The sequence below is a fragment of the Emydura macquarii genome, unplaced genomic scaffold, assembly GCF_026122565.2.
Source record: "Emydura macquarii macquarii isolate MOO-44397 ecotype Brisbane River unplaced genomic scaffold, CSIRO-AGI_Emac_v2 contig_3113, whole genome shotgun sequence".
Lineage (NCBI taxonomy): Eukaryota > Metazoa > Chordata > Testudines > Chelidae > Emydura > Emydura macquarii.
In genome coordinates, this window is record NW_027133250.1 from 2174157 (window position 1) to 2193362 (window position 19206).

Genomic DNA, 19206 nt, shown 5'->3' on the forward strand with positions numbered 1-19206 from the left:
CCAATCAGTGTTACTTGTTAGCTGCCATTTGGGCCCCCAGAGTCTCCAGCCTATAATTCAGTGGCTTATTATGCATTAATTGTTATATTCAAAGCACCACAAGGATGCGAAGCTTGGCTTTCTTGTGGTTTATACTGGCGCCTTGTAGCACAGTCTCAACGTCCTTCAAGTCAGTTACTTGGGATAAAAGCTTAGGAAGAGAGGGTTTGCTATGCTGGGTCCATCAAGTCTGGTATCCTGCTCCTGGCAACAGCTCGATCCTAGTCCTTTATGATGCCCCCGGCCGACTGTGTAGAGCAGTTTGCAGGTGACACTGTCCCCGGCTTAGTGCACAGAACTGCAAATGTTATTCAATGATCATCAAGTTATTCAACCCCCTTTAATGTCAGCTACAGAGTGAAACTCTCATGGCTATGAATGCTGCTGGCTGAGGACCTGCTGTGTTAGCGAGTTTGACATGTACTTGTTTGAAGTGCACATAGCTAATGAATGTCTGATGCTCCGTGACCATCCTAGGTTGCATTTTCCTACTGCCGTGTCGCCAGCCCTCATATCTTTATTACAAGTCTCCTGGTATCTGTTTTTTCTTGCCGGCTCAGCTCCTGGAGTCATGTGAATACGTGAGACTCAGCTTTAATTTAAAAAAAGGAGGCCAATTTCTACCACTCGCCATTGCAGAGAAAAGCTTGAAAATGTGACCCGAGTGCAGCCCAAACAGAGGGAAAATAAAAACAATGCAAAATGTATTGATTTAAAATAAAAAGTCTCAGGAGTTTTAACCTAATCTCATAATTTTTGAACAACTAGGTTTGGCAATGCTGTTCATTTCTGCAGGGGAAGCACAAATAATAATATCTAGCTCTTGTCAGTGTGGATCTCAAAGGGCATTGCAAAGGAGGTCAGCGTCGTTACCCCCATTTTACAGATGGAAACTGCAGCACAAAGAGGAAAAGTGACTTTCCCAGCATCACCCAGCAGCCCACCCGGGAAGACAACCCAGGTCTCTCACATCCCAATCCAGCAGTAGGCCATACTGGAGACAGCCCTTCTTTTGGGTCTAGATACAACGGGTAAATCTTGCCCTCCAGAGAGCTGACAATGGTGCCCGCGAGGGGTAGGCTGCACAGTTGATAAGCGAGCTAGCTACAGTATGTGAACTGAAAACCAAATACACTGCCTGATCCTCCCCCGGCTTTCCCACCCCAGCCAGGCTCATTAGATGCTGGACACTGACTATGGAAACTGTTTAATTTGTTCTGGCTCATAACACGCATGGTCTTCTCTTTCTCCCCTGCTTTTCACGCTAGGGACTGCCTGTTCTGATCTCAGGCATATGCATCCTGGGGGGCCAGGTATCTGCTCGCTGGCTTCATAGCCTGCCCCTCTACTCTTCTGGCAATGCGTGTGGGATAGTTTTAGGATGGATGTCCCCACAAAAATATCTCTTCAGAAATGAAGAGATGGGGTGAAGGCAGGCACCCATGCTAGTGGGAAAAAGAGGGAGTACATATGTTAAGTTCTTGTGCAAAGCTCTCAGTGGAGAACGCTCTAGTGTGATACATTTAAAATATGATGGAAAAACCTAATTCATATATATTTAGAAATACACCATACACGACCTATAAAATGAAGCTGGAAAATGAACAATGAACATCCAAGAAACACATACTGCTCTCTCTATGTATCAAGTTTTCCAATTATTCCTCAATAAAGATTTATGTGAGCTGCAAAGATCTTTACAGGCAAGAATATTTTTACAACATCAACCATCTTTCAGCGCTTTCTATATTTCAGCGCAGTAATTACATTAATAATCCCTATATATTATTTTTTAAATAAATCAATTCAGTCACATTCCAAAGTATTCTAGAAATCATTTTAAATTATTCTTCTTTCTTTGTATAATTTGTTAACTACATATATACATTATCCAGTAATTACAATAAATTATGTAGGGTTTTTAAAAAATCTCATAATTATTCTCCAAATAGCTAAAAATTATTCATTTTTATTTTAATTATTCTTCCCTTCTGCAGCCCCTGGAGCTTCCCTGAAGCTGGCAGCACCCCCAATCTCCTCGATCAGCTCAGCCCCCCTCAGTTCAGCCCTCTTTACCAGTCCTCACCCCCACCCCTCCAGCCTCACCTCTGCCCCTCTTGGGTCCCCCCCGCCAGGCTTGTAAGCTGCTGCGGGGTCCCCTCTCCACTTTCCATGCTGGTGGGTAGCTCCAGAGGCCTTTCACCAGGTGACCTCCAGAGCCTCAGAAATCCCGACACTCACCAAAAAATCGCAAGAGTTGGCAAAAATTGGCACCTCTGCATGTTTGAGGCTAAACTGCTGGTCAGGAACCTTTTGTCCTGGGGAGGAAAGGAGTAATGGTTGCACCAGCCTTGGGGATGGCAACCCCCCAGCAGGGAGGGGGCAGGAAAGGGAGGCACTGCTAGTAGCAAAGTGGCAGGAGACTTGGCCTGGGGGCACCACACAAGGCGGGAGGGCGGAATCACCCTGGGGTGGAAGCAGGGCTGTGGCCTGTGGGATTGTTAAGGGGAGTCTTAGCTGGGGTGCTGGACACAGGCACACTTTGTGGTTCTCTCTGGCTCCCAGACTGACTGACACAGCCCTGGCCTGGACTGCCCAGTAAGAGACGAGTACCTCTGCATCCCTGGGCTAGCCTGGAACTTCTCCTGTATTGCAGGAGGAAGACGCCCTTTGGTGTAAAAGGCTGGCTGCAGAATGGGAACAACCACTGCCCAGAGCCCCTGGATCTCATCTCCCCGGCGCTGAATGCTAGCTGGGACGCCCAAAGCTGATGGCAGGATGCTTTAGCCAGATGGATGGCAGAGCCACGGAGCATGCCTTGGACATTCAACTGCACTTCATGTGAAACTGGGCAGAGCAGCTTATTAAACCCAAACCTTTCAGTGGGGCGGGGGGGGGTGTGAAAATTACAATTCATAAAGCAGCTCTGGATATTCTTTAAGAAGCCGCCAGTACCAGCTTCAGGCCTCTCTCATCAGATGGCCAGCCAGCGAGGAGAATTTCAGAGAACTCCTCAGCCAGATGTCTAGTAACTTGCAAGGGGAAGGGAGGTTAAGAGGCTCCATTGCCTTCTAGCTGCACAGACAGCATCTTATCCAGTGAGGGTGCTACCGGGTCTTATTGTTAGTTTTTGAAGCTCTCCATGATATGGGCGGCGAATGAAAATGACAATCTTTTTGTCATTCTGGGCCCTCTTTCAAGCCAAAAATGTCATGTTTTAAAATTATTTTGTGAGCGATTCAGTTTTGCATGAAAACACAAACCTCTAAATTGTTTCATGTTATGATGTGAAAACTGAGCTTCAAGCTATCATGAGTTTTTTATTTAAACTCCGAGCTGGGGCTTTATGACAAAAGAAAGACCTAGAAGTCTAAGGTTAATGCACCTTAGAAGTGTGTGTTGCTAGTCTGATTTGTCTGAGATGTATAGATCTGACATGAATAAAAAAACATAATTGAAGATCCTTTTTTTTTTCTTTTTCCTCCTTTTTAAAGTTTCAGATTTTTCACTTAGCAAATGTTCCATTTTTCCAGTGAGGCTTTGTGATATTTTTCTGAATTTGGACCGTATTTGCAAGGTAATATTGCAAGTGTCAGGGTCTGCACCGTGTGTGGTTATTTACCCCAGTTCAAAGAGTGTAAAATGGTACCAGATCAGAATGGGAAGGATTTACACCCATTTTGCACTGGTGTAAGGGACTGTGCAAAGTGCAGGGCAGGTGGGAATCTGGCCCTCCATTTTCTAGTAATTGATTTGCATTGCAAATATGTTTGTAGCCCAAGAGAACAAACTACTTGAGTGACGCACTCTGAAGCCGGCGTTGCCTCATGAGGATTAGTCTCAGCTAGACAGGAGGTAGTGACAGACAAATCTCAGAATGTGCCCAGCTCTCTGCACTGCCTGTGTTTTGCAGAACTGAGCTGAACATCTCCCAAGAACACTCTTTCTTGCAGGATTTAGTCATTTCTGGCCCCTGTTCCAGCTGGAAACTGGGCATAAAGGGAACTTATTGAATCATGTCAGAACTCTGACAAAAGTATTTAAGTTTGGCTCTGGAAACAGACAATGGGATTTGATTTATTTACTGGGGGCATGGAGTGGCTGGTTTGTACTTTTCCTAACCTCACCCTTGCCTGGCTGTAACCACGGATGATCCCGCTCAGAGGATGAGGCAGGGCTTTCCCTCTGACGACGTGGTTTAGAGTCCAGGGAGCTCAGCGGGAGCCTTTCCACTGAGTTGAAAAGGTTTGGGATCAGACCTGAATCACAGCCCCTCTGGAATGCTCTCCCTTGGACATGTGTCTGGGCAACAATCTTCCGGCTTCCATGACCTGGCTTAAGATGTTATAGTTTCCTTCTTTGTTTTGTTGGGAGCTTTATCTTCTTTATTTCTGGGCTCTGTCAGAGTGGGAGGTGAGGAACCTCGGCGCGTGGCTCTGGGATTTCTTTTTTAAATAGCTTTAGTATGTTAGTTGATTATCATTTTGAATTAACCCTTCTTGGTGCCCAAGAGCCATATGGAATGAGAATCTCCACCAAACAATCTAAGCTCGTCTACGGTATTCCTCTGGAGTCTTTCAGCATGGCATCAGCAAAGTCTCAAGAACACAGGATGAAATCCTGGCCACAGTGGGAGTTTTGCCATTGATGTCAGCGGAGCCAGGCTGTCACCCACAGATCCGGTACTTTCAGGCTAAAATGAGAGCTTCGTTTTGGTTTAAGGAAAACAACAATGGGAAAGAAAAAAAATAATGTCTTCCTGGGACGGAGGAAGTCTCCCCTTTAGCAGGCTGCAGAGACGCATTGGCCACAGCGACAGCTGCTGTCTGTGCTCTGGGACAGCTCTTGGAAATGAAAGGTGCAGTATACAGCAGACAAAGTCCTCTCAGCCCCATAGCTCCATATTGATCTGGGTCCCGAATGTTAAACAGGGGCAGCAGAGTCACTCCCAAAGGGGACTCAGCTTGGGCTGGGAACGGCTCATTAATTATTATTGATGATATTCCCGGGAAGTCACTCTGTGGGTCACGCTGAAGCCGAGATGTCTGCTGAGTCCGTGTGAGTGATGGAAGCAGCTACACACCTGGTGGAGAGCGCTTTTTGTTCAAAATATCACTAGGTCCAGCCATCCCTGGGCCTTGGAGGAAGCCAATGGCATCCAAAGGCTCAGTGGTGGAGCGAAAGTGACAGCTGATCAGACAAGGATGAGGCACAGCTCGGGGGGGGACGGGGACGGACGACAATGAAGTGGTTGTGCCCCCCGCCAGGGGGCTGCTGTGAGCACAACTGGCGAACAACAGGTACACAGTGACGTTGCTCACTACAACAACACAGCGCATGGAAACGAAAGCCCATTTCTGGCTTTTGTACACACCCAACTTTAGGAATTACAGCCCTGCCAGAGCTCCGGTTCTCAGCTGCCAGTGTAACAATAACCACTGGCATGGTCCAGGCGGCCAGGCAAAGGAAGGCTTAGCGCGGTGTTAACCTTTCCTTACTGAATGACATGCTAGAGCAGGCGCCTGGGGTCTGTCTACACTGGGCCCGTGCTAGCTGACATGGGGCTTATGCTAAGGGTATTTAATTGCAGTATAGACAGTCAGGCTCAGTCTGGAGTCTGGGCTCTCAGATCCTCCCACCTCACAGCGTCCTAGAACCCAGGCTCCACCCCGAGCACGTCCACACCACAATTAAACAGCCCCGCAAGCCCAAGTCAGCTGGCACGGGCCAGCCGCGAGAGTTTAATTGCAGTGTAGACACACCTCAGCTGCTGAGAAAGGCACTCCTGTCCCCAGTCCGCAGCATGGCCGGTGCTTGTTTCAGGCATCTGCACGTCAGGCTGCCTTGGCACGGCCTGGTGTGGACAGTCCCTCACCTCGTGTCCTCACTGAGGACTGCCCTGGGACTTCCGCACTAAACCGCTCCAGTTTGGGAAGTCACGCTGTTGGCGGCTAGCAGCAGGAGGCTTTTCTGTGGAGCAGCCACTAGAGTCTACAGGACACAGGCTGGGTCCCATGGGAAGGGGTTACTGAGCCACTGAGGAAGCTGACGTCTGAGGGGGATGATGGAGAAGCGATGTCCTTGTGTTCTCAAATGTCCACGTGCAGGGCAGCCCCCAGCTATGTCCCAGTCTTGCCCTGTTGTAAAGCAGATGCTCTGGCCATTGCAGAAGCAGACAGTGCAGGCAGCTGAGGATGAAATTCTCCCTGTGCATTTCTCCGCCCCATTCCTGCCTGCAGCAGGTGCTCTGCAGGGAGCGATTTGCTATAAATCACGCGGGATTTGAGTGCAGCCTGTGGGGACGAGGAAGGAGAACGCATTAGAGCTTCATGCATGGAGGACTTTGAGAGCGCCTCATCTCCCTCCCTCCCTCTCTCCCCCCCCCCCCTGAGCCTGTGAGGTGAAAGTCCTCGGGGGACGGTGATTTCTCCCAACAGAATTGCAAAATCCCAGGTACCCAGGGGCAACAGAAGCCATTTGCTGCCTGCCATGGCCTGACCCTGCAGCCAGCGGTCGGGAAGGAGGCGAGGAGTCCCAAATCATGGGAGGCCAGGGTGCAATGAAGGTGCCCAGGTGCCTGTCTTGACAGAAGCCAGCCGATGAGAGGGTGGCTTTGCCTCGTCCCTCCTCTGGCAGCTAAGAACCTCCCAGCCCCGCTGCAGATCAGGGCAGGCTGAGCTAATCCCATGTAAGGGGAGACACCTGGGAGGCTGCCACGGCAACCCCTGAAGGGCTCCTTTCCCCCTGGCTTGGCTGCTCCTGTTTCTCGGGAAGCAGGGAAGCGGGGGACTTAGCCCCAGGCACCAGGAGGGCTCTGTGCTCAGAGGGGGAAGGCAGGTCAGAGGCTGGAAGAGGCATGAGTTTACAAATCATTGGCCTGGCAGAGTCTCTGCTCTGCCCCACCTTCAGTCCTGAGGGAACGGGGAGGATCCCTGCGGAGGATTCCTCTCCACTGCCCGTCTCCTTGAAATGTGTCCAGTGTAGATTTAAAGGCCCCAGTGGAAAGTGCAGGGATCCCTGGGTGGGGGGCTCTGGTCTGTGCTCTGCAGGAGGTCAGGGGAGATGATCACAACAGTTGCTTCTGGTTTAAAACTCTCAGGGTGAAATCCTGGCTCATTGAAGTCACTGGCAAAATGCCAGCGGGGCCAGGATTTCACCCCATGAATCACTGCTTCCTCAGGAAGCACAGAGCAGCTGGGACGCTGCCCTGATGGGACAGAGGAATCCCCAGCGCTACGCCATGCACACGGCTCCTCTGGCATAGGGGCATTCTAGGATAGCCCTGTGTGGCCAGACACCTTGCATTACAGCAGCCCATAGAAGGGCCTGGGGGACTGTTCCTGCTGGTGTAATCCCAGCCCCGGTCTGGCCCCAGGATCTCAAGAAGATCAGGGGGGGCGTGGTGAATAATCAGCTGAATGTGAGTGCCCAGTGCAATGCTGGGGCCAAAAGAGCTGGGATGCATAAACAGGGGAATCTCGAGTAGGAGCAGAGAGGTTATTCCACCTCCGTAGTTAGCACTGGTGCGACGCTGCTGGAATCCTGTGTCCACTTCTGCTGCCCACAATTCAGGAAGGATGCTGATAAACTGGAGAGGGTGTGACATGCTGTACCCCATGCACACCGTTATGGTGTGATGTGTGTATCATTCGTGTTCACCCGTACGGTGTAACCGTGTATTGTCTGACGCGAAGTATGCCATGGCAGGGGTTTCTGGAATGCTCCTGGCACACTGAATATTACGGTTATGGTAGCACGTTCCCGGCAATGTCACACGTGTGCAGACATGAAACTCTGTTGTGTCATATCCCAAATGTGTGTCTCACCTGGTTTGAATAGATGCAGACATGCACAAGGCTGTGTTTCCACGCCCAGCAGAGGCACGCATACAGGAACAATGGCCTGGCCTGAGCACCTCTGAGCACTTTGGCTCAAGTAGAAGAAATCATGCCTATTGCCGTAGCACGGCCGATCACCTGACCCCAGGGGGTGTTGGGGAAACTTGTTAAAAGCTCCGGAGAGGCGGCCGTGTTAGTCTGCATACAGCAAAAACACCGAGAGTCCGGTAGCACTTTAAAGACTAACTCATTTCTGCAGGCATAAGCTTTCGTGGGCTGCAATTCACTGACGAAAGCTTATGCCTGCAGAAATGTTCAAGTGCTACAGGACTCTTGTTTTTGTTAAAAGCTGAGGCATCTTTGTCCCTTGGCTCTCCCCTGGAATCTGTCTTTGAAGTAACACTGAAGACTGAGAATCTACCCACAGGGAGGGAGGGTGCGTGGTTGCAAGATGCATTGCAACCAACGTGTGTGGTAAGCTGAATACAGACCGACATATCAATCTTAGGTTAAGATGTGAGTTATCTTTTAGATCATCATGATTAATTCCTTGATTTATTAATAATCTGACTTAGATTCATTTAAAATCTTGCTGTAGTCAATAAACTTGTTTGTTTTATCTAAAGCTGTACATGTGGATTGAGTGTGTGCAGAGACCTCACTTGGAGTGACAGAGCTGGTGCATAGCCATTTCTTTGATAAATGGACGGACAAGTGTCAATGAGTGTGCAGGGTGCAGTGTGCAGCATTGAACCCTGCAAAACGGCAGTTCCTGGGGTTGCTTCTGGGACTGGGGGTGTTCGCTGGGTGTCTATCCTATGCGTGGCTGGCCAGAAGCGCTCCTTCACTAGGTGAGGGACCGATTACACGCAGGAGGCTGGGCGTGGGCTGACCCAGGAGTGGGTGGTTCACACAGCAAAGCAGGGTAAATTGGGGCCTCGGCGTTAAGAATTGGGGTGACACAGCTACACACCAGTCTGGATGGTAGAGGGGGAATGTCACAGAGGGGGCTCAGAGAAAAGCCACAAGAATGATTAATTTATTAAAAAAACCTGCCTTACAGCGATAGACTCAAGAAGCTCAGTCTATTTAGCTTAGCCAAGAGAAGGTTAAGGGGTGACTTGATTTTGGTCTATAGCGACCTACGTGGGGAACAAATATTGGATATTGGGCTCCTCCGTCTAGCCGAGAAAGATGTAACACAAGCCAATGGCTGGAAGTTGGAGCTAGACAAATTCAGACTGGAAATAAGGTGCACGTTTGTAACAGTCAGAGTAATTAGCCACTGGTACAATTGACCAAGGATCACGGTGTAGTCTCCGTCACTGATGGTTTTTAAATCAAGATGAGATGCTTTCCCTAAAAGCTCTGTTGTAGGGATTGTCTGGGGGATGTTCTGTGGTCTGTGTTATGCAGGAGTCAGAGTAGGTGATCTTGGAATCTAGACCTCTTTGAGGGAGCGGAAGAAATCCATGGTCCCCCCGCCACACACGTGGCTATTGCACCAACTGCAGCCTGGCTGGACTCAGGGATTGGGCCCTTCATTCCGTCCTGTCACAGGGTGAACCAGGCCCTTCACGAGGGAAAAGGCCAATGGACCCATGGCTGGTTGGCTGACCCCCCGTTAGGTTTACGAGAGGGCGCCTGAGCGGAAACAGCGGGACCTAGTGAGTCAGAGCTGCCTGAGCAGGAAAGGAGAGACCCAGGAGAAACAGGAGCAGCAGAGGAGAGCCGGCACAGAGAGCGCTGGGAAGTGCTAACGGCTGATTGGGGGCGGGGGGCGGGGGAACTGCTCAGGGCTGGGGAGCCCCTGCTGAGTTTCAGGAGAGCTTGTGCAAGGCCCTGGGAAGAAGGCAAAGAACCTGCCTGGTCAGGAGCAGCCAAGCCTGGGTGGATGCTCCCTGAGCAGGAGGAGGACTCGCAGGCGGGGAAGCTGAAGCGAGGTCTGTCCTGAGAGGCCTGACTTGGGGTTACAGGAGAAGCCTTGTGAGAGCCAAGTGAAGTGGCTCTTGTTACTGGTGGGTAAAAGGCCTGCAGGGTGGGGCCCTGACCAGGGGCTGGAGGAGCTGACTGAGCGAGTGGCGAACCGGGGTGGGTGGCTGGGCAGTGGTGATCGCTGAATGGGAGGCTGTACCCTTGGGGACTGGAGTGGAGCTGTCTCGCTATGAGCGATCCGTGCTCTGTGGACTGCAGCATTTTGTATGAATCAAAGGGTTTGAATTTGCGGCTGTGGTAGATATCCCTTTGCTTGGGCCACATAAAGGGGAAACTGAGGCAAGTGTGCTTGGTGTGCTGCTTGAAGGCGCTCCAGCCGGGGTTGCCCTATGACACATCCCATTCCTGCAAGTTCTACCCTCTTGAACTGCCCTAAATAACCCCCCTCTCCTCAATGTTCATGGCCTTAAGCTCTATTTAGGGACTCTTATCCTGCCCACTAAGCTGCTCATGCATGCTTTGCTTTTTCAAACTGTCCTCAGAAGTCAGTCTCTGCAGCTGCTGGCCCTAGGGACAGCCCTTCTCCCATCACCCGCGGCGCGTCGATAAGGAGGCGCTTGGAATGGACGACGATATGCCAGGTGTAGTGTAAACTGACAGCTCGGCCTGATGTGGGTGTGATTTACAATATCCTTCTGGAGACGCTGACGCCGCCCAGAGAACTGGGGGAATGCAGCTGACTTTGAATCAGTTCTGCTCCTATACATCATGTGATCCGTTTCTCTTCTCTTCTTCTCTAGTGTGAAGGCCTAGGGAGGATTTCAGTGTCAGAAGGTTTAGCAACTTTTGCTGCTGCTCATTCCCCACTTGGACACCATGAGCTCCCAGCCGGTGACCTGGTAGGTGGTGGGGCTGATTCTGGCAATAACATGACAGTCACAAATAGAGGTTGTGGACCTAAGCAGGTTTGAGCAGCCGGAAGTGGTGAACTTTTAACCCTTCCCCCGGCTGGTGTGTGACCCGCCTGCCTGCTGGAGTCAGCAGCACAAGGCCAGGCTCAATATCTAGTGGTTCCTTTTCAACAATACAACACAAAACCAGCTCACGCCCCACCCAGCAACCTGGGACAATCACACCCCAGCCCTGGGGCCCCTCTCGAGGCAGCACTTCCCCTCTCATAAGCGCAGAGTGTGAGTGTGTAGAAGAGAAACTTCTAATACGAGGGGGAACGTAACCCGGCATCAACTTAGAAAAGTGCCACGATCAGGAATCATAGGCATAAAACCGTGCACAAAACACCCAGCCCGGAGTTCGCTGGGCCGTGTCCTTTTGCCTCAGCTTCTTCAGTCCAGCAACCAGAATTGCCTTTCATGTGCCCCTCCCCGCAGGGCATCACAGGTGTTGTCCTTGGTCAGTGAAGACCCAGAGCTCCGGTGATGCTGCAGAGTTCACCTCCCACCCGGCCGGGGGTGGGGAGAAAGGGCACCTTGCTCGCTCCGCTGTCTGGGTGCTCGCTGGCTGCTTGCCTCCGGGGTGTCTTGAGGTCCCACCACTTAGCGCAGCTCTGGGCAATGTCAGTCATTCGTGGGGGAGCCTCACTGCTAATGCACACCGCCCCAAAGCCGCTGGCATGCTTAGACCTGGGTACCAGGGATCACTGCTCTCAGTGGAGTCTTAATCAGCTCTGTTGTTACACAGTGGGGAGGAAGAGGGAAAAAAGGTCAAAGGGTCTCTGGGGCCCTACAACAGACCCCACACCCCAGCTACAAGTAACTCACCCCAACCCTCTCAACTCCACTGGGCTTAGGCACACATATCCCCTGCCTACCCAGTGCAGTTCAGTGGAGGGGTGAGTCCTTCAGTCAGGACATGCCAAGCACAGTTCTGCTGCCCTTGATTTACACAACCAGGATCACAACCCTTTAGTTCCTTTGCCCCCAATAAAAAAATGGCCTGTGAACCAGCACCAGCCAAAAGTGATCATTTGGGCAAAACAGTCCCATCACGCTGAGCACCAGGGCAGGGTGGGTGTTCCCATGCAAACAAAGTCGGCTCCTGAAGTCCTCCTCCCCAGCTCATCACTAGATGTCAGGGGAGAGCTCATTCAGACCCTGCTTACAGGTGTTATGTTTCTGGGCATATTGCTAAGGTGCAAGAGTGGGAGTCAAGAGACATGAGTTTGCTTCCCCACTCTGCCACAGACTGTCCTCTATGACCTTGGGCAAGTCACTTAATCAGTTTATGCCTCAGTTACCCATCTTTAAAATGGGGATACTAAACCTTCTTTGTTTTTTGCAAGGTCTTTGAAATGGGGGCTTTCTCTTGCTATGTGTCTCTGCAGCACCTTGCCCAGGAGGTCCCTGATCTCGGGTAGGGGAGCGTTTCGGTGCTATCATAATATGCATAATAGTGAAAAGCGACAACATTCCAACCTCCATGCAGATGACCTAAGTGAGAAAGGACGAAAACACAGACAACAGCTGAGCTCAGAGCAGAGCTCTTTCCAATGAGAGCATGTTCCACTGGTTTACAAGAAGGTGTCACCGGTTCCTTCATGATCACGTTCGTTTGAATGCAACACCTGCCCTAGCCATAGGTTTGAAAACATCAGTCCTCTATGGATAAAGCATGTCCTGATTCGCACAGAGAGCTCAGCCAGTAAAAGTACGTGGGATTGGATTTTCCATGCTGTGGTTTGGCACCCGCCAGTATAACCTCCGGGCCAGAGACACCACACAGCGGGAGACGAGAGCGGTCTGGAAGCCCCATTCGTTCATTTCTCCCTGGTGACTTCACCATCAGCCGTCTCACCCCCAGCTTCCTGGGGGCAGCTGGCAGGTTGACTGGAGAAGAGGATATAGAAGTGGCTCCTGAGAGCAGTTTGCAGGGAGAGGGAATTCCTGGCCCTGTGGTGGAATGAGCTGTTCTCTGCTGTTGGAAAGGGCCCTTTAAGGATTTCAGACTTAGGAGAGTCCCTAGAGATGGTGGCTACTGTCTACATCCATTGCCCAGCCAGCAGCAAAGCTGCTGTCCTCAGGGCTCCCCGGAAAGAGGTTTTAGAAGCACCAAGCCAGGCCTGGAGCAGGAAGGGGAGGTAGGGGAGCAGTAGCTCACCGCGTGAGAGTCAGGGCCAAGGGCAGCAGAAAGGGGCAAACGTCTTGGCTTCCTCTCGTGCTTCTAAAATAGGGCGAGACTAAGAAATAAACGCACGGAAAAGTTATTTCCAAGTGCAGGCCTGGCTCACATACTCCCTATAATGAGTCAGTCCTGAGCCTGGAGAGCGGCTGAGCCTGATTTAGCTGAGGGCTCCCTGGCAATCAGCTGGGGCTCAACCAATCCACAGGCAAAGGTCTAACCAGGAGACCCCCCCCAACACCGGGGGTACAGACTTCCAGCTGAGAGCAGCCACTGCTGGGAAACCCCCTGCTACCTGGTAGTTCTGGCAGTCTTGTTCCTAGCCTGCTCCTGATTCCTGCTCTGACCACTAGGCATGACCATTCACGTCTCAGGTCCTGGCTCTTGCACAGTGCTGGGTGCAGCCTGCAGGATCCCTGGGACTAGGCTTGAAGAAATTGCTCAGGGTGTATAGACTAGCCAAATGCCCCTCATTGCCCCCAAGGACAGACGAGTTCTCCCACAACTTACCAGGAAAGGATCATAGAATGGGTCCGCTTCCCACAGCACAAAGGACCATGGGATATTCTCCCAGGATTCCTAGTGATAGACACTGGGGAGTGGACCCAGTAACCTGGGGAGGGCTTTGTGCCTTGGCTGCTCACGTCGGGAGAGGCTAACCCACATGCCGCTCACCTGGGCAGTGAAGACAGACCTTCAGAGGTTGTGGGATAAACGTCGCAACATCCTCGGCCAATTCTGCTGCCGTTTACCACAGCCTAAACTGGGAGCATCTTTACTGACCTCAGGCAAGCTGCTCTGGGCTCACGCGGCAGTAACAATGCAGAGGCTGGCCCCAAGGAAGGCAAAGAACAACTGAGCAGGGCCAAGGGGATGTAGGTGAAAGTAAAGGGAAAGTTCTTAAACGAGGGCTGGGTATCAGGGCGGTGAGGTGTGTGAGATTGCCGGGGCGGTATTTGTCCCATCACCCAGGGCATTGAAAGCTCCGCTAGGGAAATGCACTGAAAACCCCACTCTAGCTCCCATGGGACCTTCCCATCTCCTTGTACCTGGCCGTGCCTCAGGTCTGATCCAAGAGAGGCCGTTCCCAGGGCGGGTGGGGACGTCTGTCCGTGCAGGTGCTGCATGAGCAGGTGAATGACATTATGGGTAATATGCAAGCACTGGCTGTTCTCAGGGGCCCAGGGAGCAGAGCCTGGTTGTGACCTGGCCTCCAAGGTGCCGTAATAGGGATGTGAACAGATGCCAGCTGCTGCTGCCTGGTGAGGAGACTGCGGCCCAGGCAGAACAATTTCGCTACGTGGGGAACAAACCCCTGGGATCGAGCAGTCGCTGAGACTCTGAAGCATCTCCTCTCCTATCTGCAGCCCTCTAAGCACAGGGCAGGTAACGCAGGGGCAGTGCGAGCCGCTTCGCACCCACGCCAATGGCCTCACGTGTACAGGCCCCAGGCACGGCTGGGAGGGCAGCCCAGTCAGCTGCAGACATCAGCTCTCATCCCTGCTCCGCAGGCTGTTCCAAGGGCGGGGCTTGGAATCACAGCGCCCGAGGTATGAACGGCCGCAATGACTCCAATGGTCTGTCCCCATCGCCATCTCCTTGTGCCGCTGCGCACCGTGGAGAGGTGAGACGCGAGTGTTTTTCAAGGGGGCAGTGCCATGCACCCTGTACTAAACCCTGCTCACTGGCTTAAAGAGACAGGTCAGGCCACAGCAGAGGATGTTTCCCAGGCGGGAGCCCTGTCGCAGAGACAAGCATCGCATCGGTGGCCAGGCTAGCAGGGCCAGTACAGGACACAGCCTGTATGCCCCGGACTTAGCAGCAGAGTGGATTCCACTGACCCAGCCAGAACTGACTAAACAAACCCAGCTCCAGAACCAGCAGGACGGGGAGGCCGCGAAGCTGGGAGCGTGGCTTCCCTCTCTCTCCCTGGAAGGAGGGTGTATGGGCTTTAATGCCAGAGCTTCCAGCCAAGTCAGGCTGGATCTGATTAAAGAAAACAATGATTTCACCAAAAAAGAAGCTTTGTAATTAAGCCACAAACTACCGTGTCCAGCCCAGTCTAAGAGAACCGGAATAAAACCCTCAAGGCGAGCTGGGTACAAAGTGAGATAACACTCCCTCCAGGAAAGATTCCTGCAAACCCAGCTAACTCCGGCCCCTTTCACCCCGGTGGTGGGGGTCTCTCAAGCCCAATAGCCTAAGAAGAAGTTAGGCAGAAGTTCCTTAGTTCGTACATGTGCCATAATGAATCCAAATCTGCAGCAGACAACAGCCATGATCACTGCATGCGAACTGTGAGGGGTCCTGTTCTGTTCCTTTACATCTAGAGCAGAATGCAAACAGGACAGGAGCCAGGCAGGGAGGCCAAGCACCTTTAGGGATAATCGTGTTTTCCCTTTTCTACTAAAGCCCCTGTCCAGTGTTAGAGGAAAGTGCCTCTCTCTGTGATTCTTTGTCATTGTCCCATGGCAGTAACCACTCACCCAGACTCACCCACACAAGAACCCTCGTCCCTCAGCCCCGAGCATGGGCCTTTATCATGTGACTGGGGCTGACAAGAGGAGGGTAAAGGGGGGATCATTGCCCTGAGCATAGGGGACCCCCAAAATATCTAAGTGGGTGAAATGGGAGGGGGTGGAGGCCCCAGAATCATGATGCACGCTGGCCCCACATTTCCCTTGATGGGCCTGCAAGTGAGCAAAGGTTGTTTCAGTGTCATGGACTGCGGACAGGCTGCTCCTAGAACTACACCTTTTCCTTGGGACAGTCAGAAGAGTCAGTGACGCAGGTACGGGGTCTCTGATCAGCTGAATCCCCGGAAGCTGTGTCTCTGCAAAAAGCCCATCGTATTGATGGCACTGTTCTTCCTGCACCCGTTCCTAACCATGATCTTCTGGTGCAGTGGGGTCCTCGCTTTCTGTCCCCAGTACCCAGCTGTTTGGGAGAGATGCCAGGGAAGAGAGTCCATGTAATGCACCTGGATGACTCTGGACACATGACTGAAGAGACCAGTTCAGTGGCACAGCTAGTGCTGTCTGCAGCCAGCCCCCATACTGGTGAGATTTTCAGTTGTCTAAGGGACATGGACACCCAATTTCCATTGGATGTTGTTATCCAGATCTCCTACGTGGCTTGGAAATTCGCAGCCAGCGTGGCTGGATTGTAGCACACAGCCAAAGTGGGAAGGAGCACAAGAGAAGTAGCCAAGTCCCCAGGTGCATAAATATACTCAGTTTCATGAACTCGACTCAAAGGAATTAAAGAACAAAGCCATCTTTTCCAATAGCTTCCCACATCCCTGCTGGCTCCGCTTACCCCTCGGCTTCTTCTCCAAAATCTTTCCTGCCTTAAAGGCCCCAATCCTTGTCTCCCTCTCAGCTCTTTACCGCAGCGCTTTTGCCCATAATTTCCTGGTTTCTCTTGTCTTGCCTGGTTATTTCTGTCCCTCTCCCCCTCACTCCATACTTTTCCAGGCCCATTTTTGTACTGCCTTCCGCTGCACCGCAGCTGACATCAGGGAGTCTGCTCCAGGGGGCGATTGGTGCAGAATGTGGTGCTCAGCTGTGTATCCATCTTCAGTTTTGGATCATCTTATCTCCCTTCTTTCTTTCTTTTTATTTCCTCCATCTTTTTTCACTGTCTTCAGTTGCTCTTGCTTTGTCTCTAGGCAGATGCTGCCACCCATCCTGCCGCGTGCAGCGCCTTCGCTGCTGAGAGACAGCTGGGGAAAGGAAATGCACTTGCATTTCCACCAGGGGCAAAGGAGCGGGCTCATCCTGATCTTTGGCAGCAGACGTCGCACAGGTAAGGGCCCGATAATGGGAACGCATCCCGAGAGCTTCCTCCTAGTCCCACCAGCCACAGTGTCCCTCACATTCCTGGAATCGCGGACCAGCAGGACAGGCTCAGCCCCCCAGGCAGAGAAACTGCGTTACAAGCGCCTGTGTGGAGCAGCTTTTGAAGGGCCCGTGGAAGCCAAAGCCCTCTCTGCTCTGTCTAAACACTGCAGCTTCCACTAGAGCCGGGCTTTGGCCAAAGGGTCTTGGCAAGGGCTGCCATTCCGCACCCTCGCTCTGCTGCAGTGAGCTGACCCCACCTTGCCCCATGGCCAGGGCGGGCTGGGTAGAGGCTGCTGTGCACAGAGGGCTTTGGTAGGCGCTTTCGGGAAGGAAAGGGCTAGAGAAAAATGGGCGAAGCGATAAAATGCCCGGCCGGGAGCTCATCATCGCCTGCTTATTCCATTTGAAATAGTGCACCCTTTAACGCTGCTCAGAGCACACTTGGCGCACATGCCCGGGGCTGCTGGCAGCCTGGCTTGGCACTCGCCCTGAGCTTGGTGCTGGTGAATCCCTGGGTTGTGATTACCCGCACGGTGTTATTCAACGGTTGGTCAATGGCTTACGTGGGGCGACGTCATGTGGGAGGCTGGCAATGTTGGGGAGCGGATTAGCGCGTCGGTTTCCGCAGGGAGCTGCCTGTGTCTGGCTCACTCCAGAAGCAGCCCCTGCACACACCGTGCAGTTGAAAACCAGGCCAAATCAACTGCTGAACTGCAGGGCCAAACACTGTCCCTGACTTAAATGCTCCTGCCCCGGTGGATCATTCCCTCCTGCCCCCTCTGTTGATCCACTGACACCCTGCACATGAGCAAGAATCATAGTACCAGAGAAAGGCAGTGCTGGAAGGGACCTCAGGAGGTCATCTGCTCCATCCCCCAAAGACATGCTGAGGCAGGACCAAGGAAACCTCGACCATCTTGCACACACGTTTGTCTAACCTCTTCTTAAAACCCTCCAGCGATGGGGATTCCACAACCTCCCCAAGCAACCTGGTCCCTATCCTTAGAATTAGAAAGTTTTTCCTGATATCCAACCGAAATCTCCCTTGCTGCAAACTAAGCCAATTACTTCTTGTCCTGCCCTTGGGGGTCTTGGAGAACAATTGCTCACTGTCCTCTCCAGAACAGCCTTTACCACGTGTGCAGGTTGTTAACATCCTCCCACGAGCTTCCCTCTTTAGACTAAACGTACCAAATTCTTTTAACCTCTCCTCGAAGGTCAGGTGTTTTAAACCTCTCAGCCCCGATGCTGCTCTCCTCTGGACAGTGTACGCCGGCTGATGCCTCATTCCTGCTGAGCAGAGCGGCACAGAGTGGCTCCCATGTCTTACATACAACACTCCTGTTCATACACCCGAATGACATTATTGCCTCCCACTATCGCCTCCTATTCCCTGTGTGAGCCTCTACAGCCCTCGGATCCTCTTCTGCAGGACTCCCACTAGCCAGTTATTCCCCAGTCTGTAGCTGTGCTTTGGATTTTTCCTTCCTACGTGTCGCCCTTTGCACTTGCCTGTCTTGAGTTTCATCTTGTTGATTTCATTCAGCCACCTGCCCTCCATTCATGGCCTCCTGCAGCAGTGAGTACAGGTTGATTTCACGCTGCAGGAAGCAGTATTGCCTTTTCTTTTTCCTGCTGTAAATGCCTGTGCCAGTGGAGGGAGTGGCTTCTTGCTCCTTTAAACGGGAGAGTGTTAAAAGGAAAAACTGATCCGTTTTCATTAGACCCTTCCTGACGCTAAACAATGCAGTCGAGGTCCCAGAGATTCTGCTTTTCTGCAGCCGTTTGAGATTTCACATCCCCCATCGAAGGCCTTGGTGCACTTCCCAGAGCATTCGACATCCACGCTGCCTTTCAGTGGATTTCTCCAGTCCCACCTGCACCGTACGTCACAGCTTCTCTCTACACTCTGCACCTTTCGCAGGGCAGTGAATATTGGACCCCTCTGTGGGCTCCCGATGGGTGAAGCCATGCAATTTGTGCTCCCGAATGTAACACTCCAGACGGACACCATCCCCCATCGGGAGTAGCAGCATGCTACGGAAAGAGCCCCCCGGGGTGTGTCTACACTGCAGTTAGACCCCTGCGGCTGGCCCCTGCCAGCTGACTCAGGCTAAGGGGCTGTTTCACTGTAGCATAGACATTCAGGGCTCTGGGATCCCCTCACCTTGCAGGGTCCCAGCGCTCGGGCTCCAGCCCGAGTGAGCCCAAGTTGGCTAGCTGCAGGTGTTAACTGCAGTGTGGACACACCCATTGACTCCAAGGGAGGATTCATTGCCCTTTCTAGAGCATCCATGTGCATCCTGTGTGCTCTGCCTGCTCCCTCTGCCTAGGACAGAGCAGTCAGGGAGCATCCCCCCAACCACGCAGCTCGGGTGTCCGGGGAGTCTGGACCAGTCTCTCCTTGCTGTCCCTTC

The 19206-nt window shown here is 52.2% G+C and overlaps 1 long non-coding RNA gene across 1 annotated transcript; it reads left to right on the plus strand.

The window, feature by feature from the left end:
- The first annotated feature begins 10610 nt into the window (after positions 1–10610).
- LOC137141676 (uncharacterized) lies at positions 10611–15143 on the plus strand. The gene is made up of 2 exons (XR_010916706.1): positions 10611–10711; positions 12112–15143. It is a non-coding gene; the product is annotated as an uncharacterized lncRNA (long non-coding RNA).
- Positions 15144–19206: the final 4063 nt, after the last annotated feature.